Below are 14,640 nucleotides of genomic sequence, written 5' to 3'. Positions count from 1 at the left end.
CAATCAAATTTTCAAAATGTTTTCAAAATCTTTTTGATTGAATTTTCGAAAATTCACTTCCCTCCTTCTCACATCCTTCTATTTATGGAGTACCACTCCTTCTAAATGCACAATTCGAACCTTATCTAATTAAAGTTCGAATTCTTCTTCACCTTCTTCTTTCTATTTCTCTTTTCCTCTGACATTTCAAGGAATCTCTATACTGTGACATAGAGGATTCCACATTTTCTTTTTCTCTTCTCTTTCATATGAGCAGGAGCAGAGACAAAGGCATTCTTGTTGAAGCTGATCCTGAACCCGAAAGGACCCTGAAGAGAAAGCTAAGAGAAGCCAAAGCACAACTCTCTTTAGAGGACCTGACCGAATTCTTCAAGGAAGAAGAACCCATGGCAAACGAAAACAACAACAATGCCAACAATGCAAGGAAGGTGCTGGGTGACTTTACTGCACCTACTCCTGATTTCTATGGGAGAAGCATCTCTATCCCTGCCATTGGAGCAAACAACTTTGAGCTTAAGCCTCAATTAGTTTCTCTAATGCAACAGAATTGCAAGTTCCATGGACTTCCAATGGAAGATCCTTATCAGTTTTTAGCTGAATTCTTGCAAATCTGTGACACAGTCAAGACTAATGAGGTTAACCCTGAGGTCTATAGACTGATGCTATTCCCTTTTGCTGTAAGAGACAGAGCTAGAATATGGTTGGATTCTCAACCTAAAGAAAGCCTGGACTCTTGGGAAAAGCTAGTCAATGCCTTCTTGGCAAAGTTCTTTCCACCACAAAGATGGAGTAAGCTTAGAGTGGAAGTCCAAACCTTCAGACAGAAGGATGGAGAATCCCTCTATGAAGCTTGGGAAAGATACAAACAATTAATCAGAAGATGTCCTTCAGACATGCTTTCTGAATGGAGCATCATAGGTATTTTCTATGATGGTCTCTCTGAACTATCCAAGATGTCCTTGGATAGCTCTGCTGGAGGATCTCTTCATCTGAAGAAGACGCCTGCAGAAGCTCAAGAATTGATTGAAATGGTTGCAAATAACCAATTCATGTACACTTCTGAAAGGAATCCTGTGAACAATGGGACTAGTCAGAAGAAAGGAGTTCTTGAGATTGACACTCTGAATGCCATATTGGCTCAGAACAAGATATTGACTCAACAAGTCAATTTGATTTCTCAAAGTCTGTCTGGAATGCAAAATGCACCAAACAGTACTAAGGATGCTTCATCTGAGGAAGAAGCCTATGATCCTGAGAACCCTTCAATGGAAGAGGTGAATTACCTAGGAGAACCCTATAGAAACACCTACAATTCTTCATGGAGAAATCACCCCAATTTCTCATGGAAGAATCAAGAGAGACCTCAACAAGGTTTCAATAACAATAATGGTGGAAGAAACAGGTTTAGCAATGGCAAGCCTTTTCCATCATCTTCTCAGCAATAGACAGAGAGTTCTAAGCAGAATACCTCTGACTTAGCAACCATGGTCTCTGATCTAATAAAGACCACTCAAAGTTTCATGAATGAAACAAGGTCCTCCATCAGAAATTTGGAAGGACAAGTGGGTCAGCTGAGCAAGAAAGTTACTGAACTCCCTCCTAGCACTCTCCCAAGTAATACAGAAGAAAATCCAAAAGGAGAGTGCAAAGCCATTAACATGGCTGAATTCTGAGAGGAAGGAGAGGCAGTGAACGCCACTGAGGAAGACCTCAATGGGCGTGCACTGGCCTCCAGTGAGTTCCCCAATGAGGAACCATGGGAATCTGAGGCTCAAAATGAGACCATAGAGATTCCATTGGACTTACTTCTGCCATTCATGAGCTCTGATGAGTATTCTTCCTCTGAAGAGGATGAGTATGTTACTGAAGAGCAAGTTGCTAAATACCTTGGAGCAATCATGAAGCTAAATGACAAGTTATTTGGAAATGAGACTTGGGAGGATGAACCTCCCTTGCTCACCAAAGAACTGGATGACTTGTCTAAGCAAAAACTGCCTCAAAAGAGGCAGGATCCTGGGAAGTTTTCTATACCTTGTACCATAGGCACCATGACCTTCAAGAAGGCCTTGTGTGACTTAGGGTCAAGTGTGAACCTCATGCCCCTCTCTGTAATGGAGAAATTAGGGATCTTTGAGGTGCAAGCTGCAAGAATCTCATTAGAGATGGCAGACAATTCAAGAAAACAAGCTCATGGACTTGTAGAGAATGTTTTGGTGAAGATTGAAGACCATTACATCCCTACTGATTTCATAGTCCTAGAGACTGGGAAGTGCATGGATGAATCCATCATCCTTGGCAGACCCTTCCTAGCCACAGCAAAGGCTGTGATTGATGTTGATAGAGGAGAGTTGATCATTCAAGTGAATGGAGAATCCTTGGTGTTTAAGGCCCAAGGACATCCCTCTATCATCATGGAGAGGAAGCATGAAGAGCTTCTCTCAAAACAGAGCCAAACAGAGCCCCCACAGTCAAACTCTAAGTTTGGTGTTGGGAGGCTACAACCAAACTCTAAGTTTGGTGTTGAAACCCCACATTCAAACTCTAAGTTTGGTGTTGGGAGGTTTCAACACGGTTCTGAGCATTTCTGAGGCTCCATGAGAGTCCTCTGTCAAGCTAATGACATTAAAGAAGCGCTTGTTGGGAGGCAACCCAATGTTTTATAATTAATTATTTCTTTTGTTATTTTATCTTTTTTGTAGGTTGATGATCATAAGAAGTCACAAAAACAATGAAAAAAGCAAAAACAGAATGAAAAACAGGAAGAAAAACAGCACACCCTGGAGGAGAAGAAACTGGCGTTCAAACGCCAGTAATGCTAGCTGTTGGGCGTTTAACGCCCAGTCTGGCACCATTCTGGGCGTTTAACGCCAGAAAGGGGCACCAGACTGGCGTTAAACGCCAGTAAAGGGCAAGAACCTGGCGTTAAACGCCAGGAATGGGCACCAGCCCGGCGTTTAATGCCAGAAATGCCTCAAAACGTGATTTTGAGCAACATTTGGTGCATGGATGACTTTTCCTTGACACTACAGGATCTGTGGACCCCACAGGACCCTACCATCACTCTCTCTTCTTCCCCCATTCACCAATCACCTCAACACCTCTTCCCCAAAAACCCCTCACCTATCAAATCCCATCTTTCTCTTCACCACTCACATCCATCCTTCATAAAACCCCACCAACCTCACCCTTCAAATTCAAACCACTTTCCCTCCCAAACCCACCCATAATGGCCGAACCTTTACCCCCCTCTCTCCTATAAATACCCTTCTTCAACTCTTCATTTTCACACAACCTAAACACCCTTTCTTACCCTTCTTGGCCGAACACACTACCATCTCCCTTCTTCCTCATTTCTTCTTCTTCTACTCTCTTCTTTCTTTTGCTCGAGGACGAGCAAACATTTTAAGTTTGGTGTGGTAAAAGCGTTGCTTTTTCGTTTTTCCATAACCATTATGGCATCCAAGGCCGGAGAAACCTCTAAAAAGAGGAAAAGGAAGGCAAAAGCTTCCACCTCCGAGTCATGGGAGATGGATAGATTCCTCTCAAGGGTGCATCAAGACCACTTCTATGAAGTTGTGGCCTTGAAGAAGGTGATCCCCGAAGTCCCCTTTTCACTCAAAAAGGGTGAATATCCGGAGATCCGCCATGAGATCCGAAGAAGAGGTTGGGAAGTTCTTACCAACCCCATTCAACAAGTCGGAATCTTGATGGTTCAAGAGTTCTATGCCAATGCATGGATCACAAAGAACCATGACCAAAGTGTGAACCCGAATCCAAAGAATTATCTCACTATGGTTCGGGGGAAATACTTGGATTTTAGTCCGGAGAGTGTGAGGGTGGCGTTCAACTTGCCTATGATGCAAGGAGATGAGCATCCTTACACTAGAAGGGTCAACTTTGATCAAAGGTTGGACCAAGTCCTCACAGTCATATGTGAAGAGGGCGCACAATGGAAGCAAGATTCAAGAGGAAAGCCGGTCCAATTGAGAAGGCATGACCTCAAGCCCGTGGCTAGAGGATGGTTAGAGTTCATACAACGCTCAATCATCCCCACTAGCAACCGGTTCGAAGTTACCATAGACCGGGCCATCATGATCCATAGTATCATGATTGGAGAAGAAATAGAGGTTCATGAGGTTATAGCCCAAGAACTCTATAAGGTGGCGGACAAGACCTCCACCTTGGCAAGGTTAGCCTTTCCTCATCTCATTTGTCACCTCTGTTATTCAGTTGGAGTTGACATAGAGGGAGACATTCCCATTGATGAGGACAAGCCCATCACCAAGAAAAGGATGGAGTACACAAGAGATCTTACTCATCATGAGATCCCTGAAATTCCTCAAGGGATGAATTTTCCTCCACAAAACTATTGGGAGCAACTAAACACCTCCCTAGGAGAACTAAGTTCCAACATGGGACAACTGAGGGTGGAGCATCAAGAACACTCCATCATCCTTCATGAAATTAGAGAAGATCAAAGAATCATGAGGGAGGAGCAACAAAGACAAGGAAGAGACATTGAGGAGCTCAAGCACTCCATAGGATCTTCAAGAGGAAGAAAGAGCCGCCATCACTAAGGTGGACCCGTTCTTTGATTTCCTTGTTATTGTTCTTCTGTTTTTCGAATTTTAATGCTTATGTTTATCCATGTTTGTGTCTTGTGATCATTAGTGTCTTAGTGTCTATGCCTTAAAGTTATGAATGTCCTATGAATCCATCACCTTTCTTCAATAAAAACGTGCCTAATTGATAAAAGAAAGAATTGCATGAATTTTGAATTTTATAATAGTTTAATTATTTTGATGTGGTGGCAATATTTTTGTTCTCTGAATGTATGCTTAAACAGTGCATATGTCTTTTGAATTTGTGGTTCATGAATGTTGGCTCTTGAAAGAATGATGAAAAAGGAGACATGTTACTGAGGATCTGAAAAATCAATAAAATGATTCTTGAAGCAAGAAAAAGCATTTCAAAAAAAAAAAAAAAGAAGAAAGAAAAAGAAAAGAAATAAAGTTGTGATCCAAGGCAAATAAGAGTGTGCTTAAGAACCCTGGACACCTCTAATTGGGGACTTTAGCAAAGCTGAGTCACAATCTGAAAAGGTTCACCCAATTATGTGTCTGTGGCATGTATGTATCCGGTGGTAATACTGGAAGACAGAGTGCTTTGGGCCACAGCCAAGACTCAATAAATAGCTATGTTCAAGAATCATCATACTTACTAAGAGAATCATTAACACTATCTGGATTCTAAGTTCCTAAAGAAGCCAACCATTCTGGATTTCAAAGGATAGAGTGAGATGCCAAAACTGTTCGGAGGCAAAAAGTTAGAAGCCCCGCTCATCTGATTAATACTGATCTTCACAGATGTTTTTGGAATTCATTGCATATTCTCTTCTTTTATCTTATTTGATTTTCAGTTGCTTGAGGACAAGCAACAATTTAAGTTTGGTGTTGTGATGAGCGGATAATTTGTATACTTTTTGGCATTGTTTTTAGTATGTTTTTGATATGATATAGTTAGTTTTTAGTATATTTTTATTAGTTTTTAGTTAAAATTCACTTTTCTGGACTTTACTATGAGTTTGTGTGTTTTTCTGTGATTTCAGGTATTTTCTGGCTGAAATTGAGGGACCTGAGCAAAAATCTGATCCAGAGACTCAAAAGGACTGCAGATGCTGTTGGATTCTGACCTCCCTGCACTCGAAGTGGATTTTCTGGAGGTACAGAAGCCCAATTGGCGCGCTCTCAACGGCGTTGGAAAGTAGACATCCTGGGCTTTCCAGCAATATATAATAGTCCATACTTTGCCCAAGATTTGATGGCCCAAACCGGCGTTCAAAGTCACCTCAAGAAATCCCAGCGTTAAACGCTGGAACTGGCACCCAAATGGGAGTTAAACGCCCAAACTGGTACTAAAGCTGGTGTTTAACTCCAAGAAGAGTCTCTACACGAAATTGCTTCATTGCTCAGCCCAAGCACACACCAAGTGGGCCCGGAAGAGGATTTTTATGTCATTTACTCATTTCTGTACACCCTAGGCTACTAGTTTCTTATAAGTAGGACCTTTTACTATTGTATAGGAATCTTTTGATCACTTTTAGATCTCTAGATCATCTTTGGACATTTTAGTTCATAGATCATTGGGAGGCTGGCCATTCGGCCATGCCTAGACCTTATGCTTATGTATTTTCAACGGTGGAGTTTCTACACACCATAGATTAAGGTGTGGAGCTCTGCTGTACCTCGAGTATTAATGCAATTACTATTGTTCTTTCATTCAAATTCCACTTGTTCTTTTACCAAGATATCACTTGTTCTTCAACATGATGAAGGTGATGATTGACACCCATCACCATTCTCACCCATGAACAAGGTGACTGACAACCATTCTTGTTCTACAAGCATCTGAGGCTTAGTGAATATCTCTTGGATTCCTGATTGCACGATGCATGGTTGATCGCCTGACAACCGAGTGCTCGCCTGACAAACGAGCCAACCATTCCGTGAGATCAGAGTCTTCGTGGTATAGGCAAGAACTGATGGCAGCATTCAAGAGAATCCGGAAGGTCTAACCTTGTCTGTGGTGTTCTGAGTAGGATTCAATGACTGAATGACTGTGACGTGCTTCAAACCTGTAACCCACTGGGCGTTAGTGACAGACGCAAAAGAGTTATTCTATTCCGGTAGGGGAGGGAACCAAACCGGTGATTGGCCGTACTGTGACAGAGTATTGTGCATTAGCTTTCACTGCGTGGATGGGAGGTAGCTGCTGACAACAGTGAGACCCTATACGAGCTTGCCATGGAAAGGAGTAAGAAGGGTTGGATGAAGACAGTAGGAAAGCAGAGAGACGGAAGGGAAGGCATCTTCATGCGCTTATCTGAAGTTCCTACCAATGAATTACATAAGTATCACTATCTTTATCTTTTATGTTATTTTCGTTCATCACCATATATATCTGAGTTTGCCTGACTAAGATTTACAAGATGACCATAACTTGCTTCAATACTAACAATCTCCGTGGGATCGACCCTTACTCACGTAAGGTTTATTACTTGGACGACCCAGTGCACTTGCTGGTTAGTTGTGCGAAGTTGTGTAATGCCATGGTATTGAGCGCACCAAGTTTTTGGGGCCATTACCAGGGATTATGAGAGTTGTGAAAAAGTATAGTTCACAATTTCGCGCACCAAGACTCAATGCCTTTGAAAATGCAAAAATTTATAAGGAAAAGGCAAAGAAGTGGCATGACAAGAGATTGTCAACCAGAGTCTTTGAGCCAGGACAGAAAGTTCTGCTCTTCAACTCCAGGCTCAAATTGTTTCCAGGAAAACTCAAATCCCGGTGGAGGGGTCCGTATGTGATTACAGGAGTATCACCATATGGATATGTTGAGCTTCGGGATAGTGATTCTGACAAGAAGTTCATTGTTAATGGACAGAGAATCAAGCACTATCTTGAAGGAAATTTTGAGCAGGAATGCTCAAAACTGAGACTTGAGTGATTCTCAGTGAAAGTCCAGCTAAAGACAGTAAAGAAGCGCTTGCTGGGAGGCAACCCAGTCATTAGGAAAGTTGTATGATTAGTTCTTACAGAGGCAAGTATCAAAAATGAAGGAATTCACAGAGTTACAGAAGGATTCAGCTCAAAAAGCAGAGAAAATGAGCTTACTGGCGAAAAAACGCCAGTAAGGTGCATTTTGGGCGTTAAACCCCAGAATGGGTACCATTCTGGGCGTTTAACGCCAGTAATGGTACCATTTTGGGCGTTAAACGCCAGAATGGGTACCATTCTGGGCGTTTAACGCCAGGTGTGCAGCATCACTGGGCGTTCAGAAAAACGCCCAGTGAGGAAGGTTTTCTGGCGTTTAACGCCAGCCAGGGTACCTGGCTGGGCGTTAAACGCCCAAAAAGGGTGCCAAGTGGGCGTTAAACGCCAGAATGGGTGCCATTCTGGGCGTTTAACGCCAGAAAGGTGGGGGGACCACATTTTTGTTTTCAACTCAAATTTTTTCAAACTTCCTCTTTTTACCCATAATCTTCTGCATAAATGCACTTCAACCTTTCATCATTCACTTTCAAATCTTCACAAATCAAAACCATTCTTCAAATCTATTTCAAAATAATCTCAAATCTTCTTCAAAAACTCACCCTTTTCTCAAATTTTTTCAAAATCTTTTCAAATTTCCTTTCAAATCTCTCTTTTGTTTTCGAAATTCTCCTCCCCCCACTCTATAAATGAACGTTCCTCACCCCTCCTTCCTCACACCATTCGAATTTCCTCTCTCTCTCTCTCTCTCTTCTTCTTTCTTTTCTTTTTACTTGAGGACAAGCAAAACCTCTAAGTTTGGTGTGCTTTTCCGTGATCACTAAGCTAAGATCTATCAAGATCATGGCTCCCAAGGGAAAACAAACCAACTCAAGAGGAAAGAAAGAGACTAATCCAAAGAATCTTTGGAATGAAGAGAAGTTCTTAACCAAAGAACATGAAGACCATTATCACAAAATAATGGGTCTGAGGTCAGTGATCCCGGAAGTTAAATTTGATCTGAAAGAAGATGAATATCCGGAGATCCAAGAGCAAATTCGAAACAGAGGTTGGGAAGTTCTGACCAATCCTGAGACAAAGGTTGGAAGGAACATGGTTCAGGAATTCTACTCAAATCTGTGGCTAACAGATAAGCAAAGAATGACTGGAACCGCGTACCATACCCACAGAACCATGGTTAGAGGGAAAGTCATGTACTTCCATCTGGACAAAATAAGAGAAATCTTCAAACTACCTCAACTACAAGATGATCCTGATTCCTTCAATAGGAGGATGGTGAGAGTAGATAAAGGTTTGGATCAAGTTCTAGAGGACATCTGCCTCCCTGGGACTAAGTGGATAACTAATTCAAAGGGTGTCCCAAACCAACTCAAGAGGGGAGACCTCAAGCCAATTGCAAGAGGTTGGCTAGACTTTATTGGGCGTTCCATATTGCCCACTAGCAACCGTTCTGAGGTCACCATCAAGAGAGCAGTGATGATTCACTGCATTATGCTTGGAAAAGAAGTGGAGGTTCATCATGTGATTGCTTGTGAGATCTACACCATTGCAAATAAGAATTCCACTGAGGCCAAACTGGCTTACCCAAGCTTGATTTTCTTGCTCTGTAAAGAGGCTGGGGTGAAGATGGGAGTAGATGAGTTCATACCCATTGAACACCCAATCACCAAGAAGTCAATGGAAGGACAAGTGCAAGATAACTCCATCAAGAGGAGGGCGCAGGAATTCCTCCATGAATTCCCAAGAATTGACTACTGGTCCAGCCTAGAAGCATCTATTAACAAGCTGCAAGAGACTATGGAGCAACTGAAGGAAGAACAGCAGAATCAGAATTGCATGCTCTGCAAATTGCTGAAGGAACAAGAGAAGCAGGGGCGTGAACTCCAAGAGTTGAAACGCCAAAAGCTCTCCTCTCAAGCTGAGGGAGCATCCACTTCTCAAAATCAAGGTTGTTGAGTCCTAACCCTGTGAAAACCTCTATCATTAGGAGCCTCTGTTTTTCGTTTTTTTTCTTTATTTTGTTTTTATTTTTCGTTTTTCTAGTCTCATTCTATATCTATTTTTGAGTCTTGTTTTTAATTCATAATTAATAAAATTAAAGTTATGCCTTAAAGTTATGAATGTCCTATGAATCCATCACCTCTCTTAAAAGAAAAATGCTTTAATCACAAAAGAACAAGAAGTACAGGGTTTCAAAATTTATCTCTGAAACTAGTTGAATTAGTTTGATGTGGTGACAATACTTTTTGTTTTCTGAATGAATGCTTGAATAGTGCATATGTCTTTTGAATTTGTTGTTTTAAGAATGTTAAAATTGTTGGCTCTTGAAAGAATGAGGAGAAAGAGAACTGTTATTGAGGATCTGAAAAATCATCAAATTGATTCTTGAAGCAAGAAAAAGCAGTGAAAAAAAAAAAAGAAAAGAAAGAAAAAGAAAAAGAAAAAGAATAAGAGTTGTGATCCAAGGCAACAAGAGTGTGCTTAAGAACCCTGGACACCTCTAATTGGGGACTTTAGCAAAGCTGAGTCACAATCTGAGAAGGTTCACCCAATTATGTGTCTGTGGCATGTATGTATCCGGTGGTAATACTGGAAGACAGAGTGCTTTGGGCCACAGCCAAGACTCATACACTGGCTATGTTCAAGAATCAACATACTTAACTATGAGAATCAATAACACTATCTGAGTTCTGAGTTCTTATAGATGCTAATCATTCTGAACTTCAAAGGATAGAGTGAGATGCCAAAACTGTTCGGAGGCAAAAAGCTACTAGTCCCGCTCATCTAATTGGAGCTATGTTTCTTTGATATTTTGGAGTCTATAGTATATTCTCTTCTTTTTATCCTACTTTGATTTTCAGTTGCTTGGGGACAAGCAACAATTTAAGTTTGGTGTTGTGATGAGCGGATAATTTGTATGCTTTTTGGCATTGTTTTTAGTATGTTTTTAGTATCTTTTAGTTAGTTTTTAGTATATTTTTATTAGTTTTTAATTAAAATTCACTTTTCTAGACTTTACTATGAGTTTGTGTGTTTTTCTGTGATTTCAGGTATTTTCTGACTGAAATTGAGGGTCCTGAGCAAAAATCTGATCCAGAGACTGAAAAGGACTGCAGATGCTGTTGGATTCTGACCTCCCTGCATTCGAAGTGGATTTTTTGGAGCTACAGAAGCCCAATTGGCGCGCTCTCAACGGCATTGGAAAGTAGACATCCTGGGCTTTCCAGCAATATATAATAGTCCATACTTTGCCCAAGATTTGATGGCCCAAACCGGCGCTCAAAGTCACCTACAGAAATTCCAGCGTTAAACGCCGGAACTGGAAAAAATTTGGAGTTAAACGCCCAAACTGGCATGAAAGCTGGCGTTTAACTCCAGAAAAGGTCTCTACACGAAATTGCTTCATTGCTCAGCCCAAGCACACACCAAGTGGGCCCGGAAGTGGATTTTTCTGTCATTTACTCAATTCTGTAAACCTTAGGACACTAGTTTACTACTTATAGGATCTTTTGACATTGTATCCGCACCTTATGACCCCATAACATTTTGTACACGTTTCTTTCCACAGTATGAGCCTCTAAACCCCATGGTTGGGGGTGAGGAGCTCTGCTGTGTCTTGATGGATTAATGCAATTACTACTGTTTCTCATTCAATCATGCTTGCTTCCATTCTAAGATAATACTTGTTCTCAATCCGGATGAATGTGATGATCAGTGACAATCATCATCATTCTTAACCATGAACATGTGCCTGACAACCACCTCTGTTCTACCTTAGATTAAGTAGTTATCTCTTGGATTCTTTTATCGGAATCTTCGTGGTATAAGCTAGACTGATGGCGGCATTCAAGAGAATCCGGAAGGTCTAAACCTTGTCTGTGGTATTCTGAGTAGGATTCAATGACTGAATGACTGTGACGTGCTTCAATCTCCTGAAGGCGGGGCGTTAGTGACAGACGCCAAAAGAATCACTGGATTCTACTCCGGTCTGATTGAGAACCGACATATGGAATGCCGTGCCGTGACAGGGCATTAGGAATCGTTCCAATGAGAGGATGGGAGGTAGCCACTGACAACGGTGAAACCCTACACACAGCTTGCCATGGAAGGAGACTTGCGTGTTGATGAAGAAGACAGTAGGAAAGCAGAGATTCAGAAGATGGAGCATCTCCAAACCTCAACCTATTCCCCATTACTGCAAAACAAGTAACCATTTCATGTTCTTTTGCTTTTCACAATCAATCCTGATAATCTCTGATATCCTGACTAAGATTTACAAGATAACCATAGCTTGATTCAAGCCGACAATCTCCGTGGGATCGACCCTTGCTCACGCAAGGTATTACTTGGACGACCCAGTGCACTTGCTGGTTAGTTGTGCGGGATTGCAAAAGTGTTATTGCAATTTCGTGCACCATGAAGCATGCTACAAAACGCAGCCTGCAGTTGGCAGGACAGGACAACCTCGTTTCGAAATTTGTCTCTTGTCTCCTGAGACATGAGCAGTTGTTGACCAGCATTGAGTTCGCCAAAATGCAGGTTGCGTTCGGCAGGCGTGCAGGTGCAAGTCGTAAGTTGTGATTGGCAGCCTCCCTGCAGCCCTGCTTGCATGTGCGGCACATGTTGTAGAGGGTGGTGAATCCAATTTATAAAAGCCAAAACACACGTAGGATTGTGTTGAGAGAGGAAGCAAGAGTGAAAAACGTTACTGAAGAAGCAAGAGTGAAAAGCAAGAGTGAAGAAGCAAGTGTGGGAGGAAGAAGAATACGGTGAAGGGTTAGGGTTTAAGGAGGAAGAAAAAATGGTTCGTGATTTTACCAAATCGGAAGAACACATTATTAAATATCTGGATCATCCTTAATGAGTAAATATATATATTTTTAATTTTATGATTAATAAATAATTTTAATTTATTTATATTTTATGTATTTGTGTTTTAACTATTATTATTATTATTATTATTATTATTATTATTATTATTGGCATTGTTATTGTTATTATTATTAAGATTAAGTCTCAAGAAAAAAATTATTACGATGATTAGTACATTGTTAATTTTCTAAAATACTATAGAGGATAATAATAAATTATTATTATTTTTTAATAATAAATAATATTGTTTAATAATTTTTTATTAATTTTTAATAATTTATTACGAATTTTTATGATAATAATAATAATACTGTGTAATAAAATAAAATAAATAATATTGTTTATAATTGTTTATTATTTTTTAATAATTTATTAGGAATTTTTATGATAATAATAATACTGTGCAATAAAATAGAATAAATAATAATGTTTAATAATTTTTTATTATTTTTTAATAATTTATTATGAATTTTTATGATAATAATAGTACTGTATAATAAAATAGAATAAATAATATTATTTAATAAATTTTTATTATTTTTTAATAATTTATTATTAATTTTTATGATAATAACAATATTGTATAAAAAAATATAATAAATAATAGTGTTTAATAATTTTTTATTATTTTTTAATAATTTATTATGAATATTTATGATAATAATAATACTGTATAATAAAATATATTAGATAATACTGTTTAATAACTTTTTAATATTTTTTTAATAATTTATTAGTAATTTTTATGATAATAACAATACTGTGTGGTTAATTAATGGTAGTGGTAACTTTAATTAATAACCATCGCCACTAAACTCACTTAAATGTTCGAATATCTTAAATATTCAGCAATTGGTTTTCTCCAATCATCAACTTTCCATTTATCTAAGGCCAAAGCCTTTCTTTCAGCAACAGGTACTAAAATTTAACGAACTCTCGCCAATTTTTTTAACGTTTTAGGAAACGCTTTGTATCTCGATGTAATTTGGGCCAACTCATTAGCAATTTCATTCTGAATCCTCGGGATATGAACCAATGACACTTTTTAAAAAGATGCTAACAGTTTCCATGCCATCAGTAGATACTTTTGTAACTTCTCTTTATTACATTTGAATTCTTTTGATAACTGTTTTAAAACTAACGAAAAATCCCCAAAGATTTAAATATCTATGCCCTTTTTCCAATCAAAATTTCGAGGCCCAATATTAAAGCCTACTTAGTCACATTATTCGAACAAGGGTATTTTAACTCAAATAGAAATTCCGATGGAACATCTTCTGGTGAAATAATTTAAATCCCTACTCTAGCACCATCTTTATGTTTCGAACCATCAAAATATAACTTCCAATAATCAACCAATACATCAATTACGTTTGCCCTCTCGTCATTAAGATTATTCGAATGGTTCACTAAAAAATCTGCAATGACCTGACATTTCATAGCTTTGGCTGGGACATATTGCAAATCGAATTCTGTCAAGGCCAACATCTATTTTCCTAATCGACCTCTCAGCATAGGATAGGATAACATATATTTAACCAAGTCAGTCTGGGCAATTACTTTCACAATTTTGGCTACCATGTAACACTTTAATTTCGTGCAAGCGTAATAGAGAGATAAACACAACTTTTCAACAGGTGAGTACCTCGTCTCTATGTCAGTTAGCACCCGACTAAGATAATAGATAGCCCGTTCATGTCCATCTTCATCATCCTGAGCCAATATACATCCAATCGTATTCGTGGATGCTGCGATGTATAATTTTAAAGGCTCATGAGGACGAACGTTTCCCATTACCGGGGCTTTGGACAAATAAACTTTGATTTACTCGAAAGCTTCTTGATGTTCTACTGTCCATTTGAACTGTGTTTCATTCTTGAGTTTTACTAAAGGTGTAAATACTTGAGTTTGACTCGAGAGGTTTGATATAAACCTTCTGAGATAATTAACCTTTCCAAAAAGGATTGCACTTCTTTTTTCGACTTAGGAGGGGACAACTCCAAGATTACATTAGCCTTGTTTTTATCAACAGTAATTCCCTTTTTGTGAACCACAAATTTCAGGAAGTTTCTTGCAGATACACCAAATGTGCATTTTAAAGGATTCATTTTTAATCTTTTTCTCCGCATCGTGTTAAATGCCTGTCTCAAATGATCGAGATGTTGGTTTACTGAATTCAACTTAACCATAACATTATCAATATAAACTTCCATAAATT

The 14,640-nt window shown here is 39.2% G+C and overlaps 1 non-coding gene across 1 annotated transcript; it reads right to left on the bottom strand.

Moving 5' to 3' along the window:
- Positions 1–791: 791 nt before the first annotated feature.
- Positions 792–899, bottom strand: LOC130984136 (small nucleolar RNA R71). Its single transcript, XR_009088088.1, has one exon. It is a non-coding gene; the product is annotated as a small nucleolar RNA R71 (small nucleolar RNA).
- Positions 900–14,640: the final 13,741 nt, after the last annotated feature.

Source organism: Arachis stenosperma, chromosome 5 (genome assembly GCF_014773155.1).
Source record: "Arachis stenosperma cultivar V10309 chromosome 5, arast.V10309.gnm1.PFL2, whole genome shotgun sequence".
NCBI classification, from domain to species: domain Eukaryota; kingdom Viridiplantae; phylum Streptophyta; class Magnoliopsida; order Fabales; family Fabaceae; genus Arachis; species Arachis stenosperma.
This window is presented reverse-complemented; position numbering and strand designations above follow the sequence as displayed.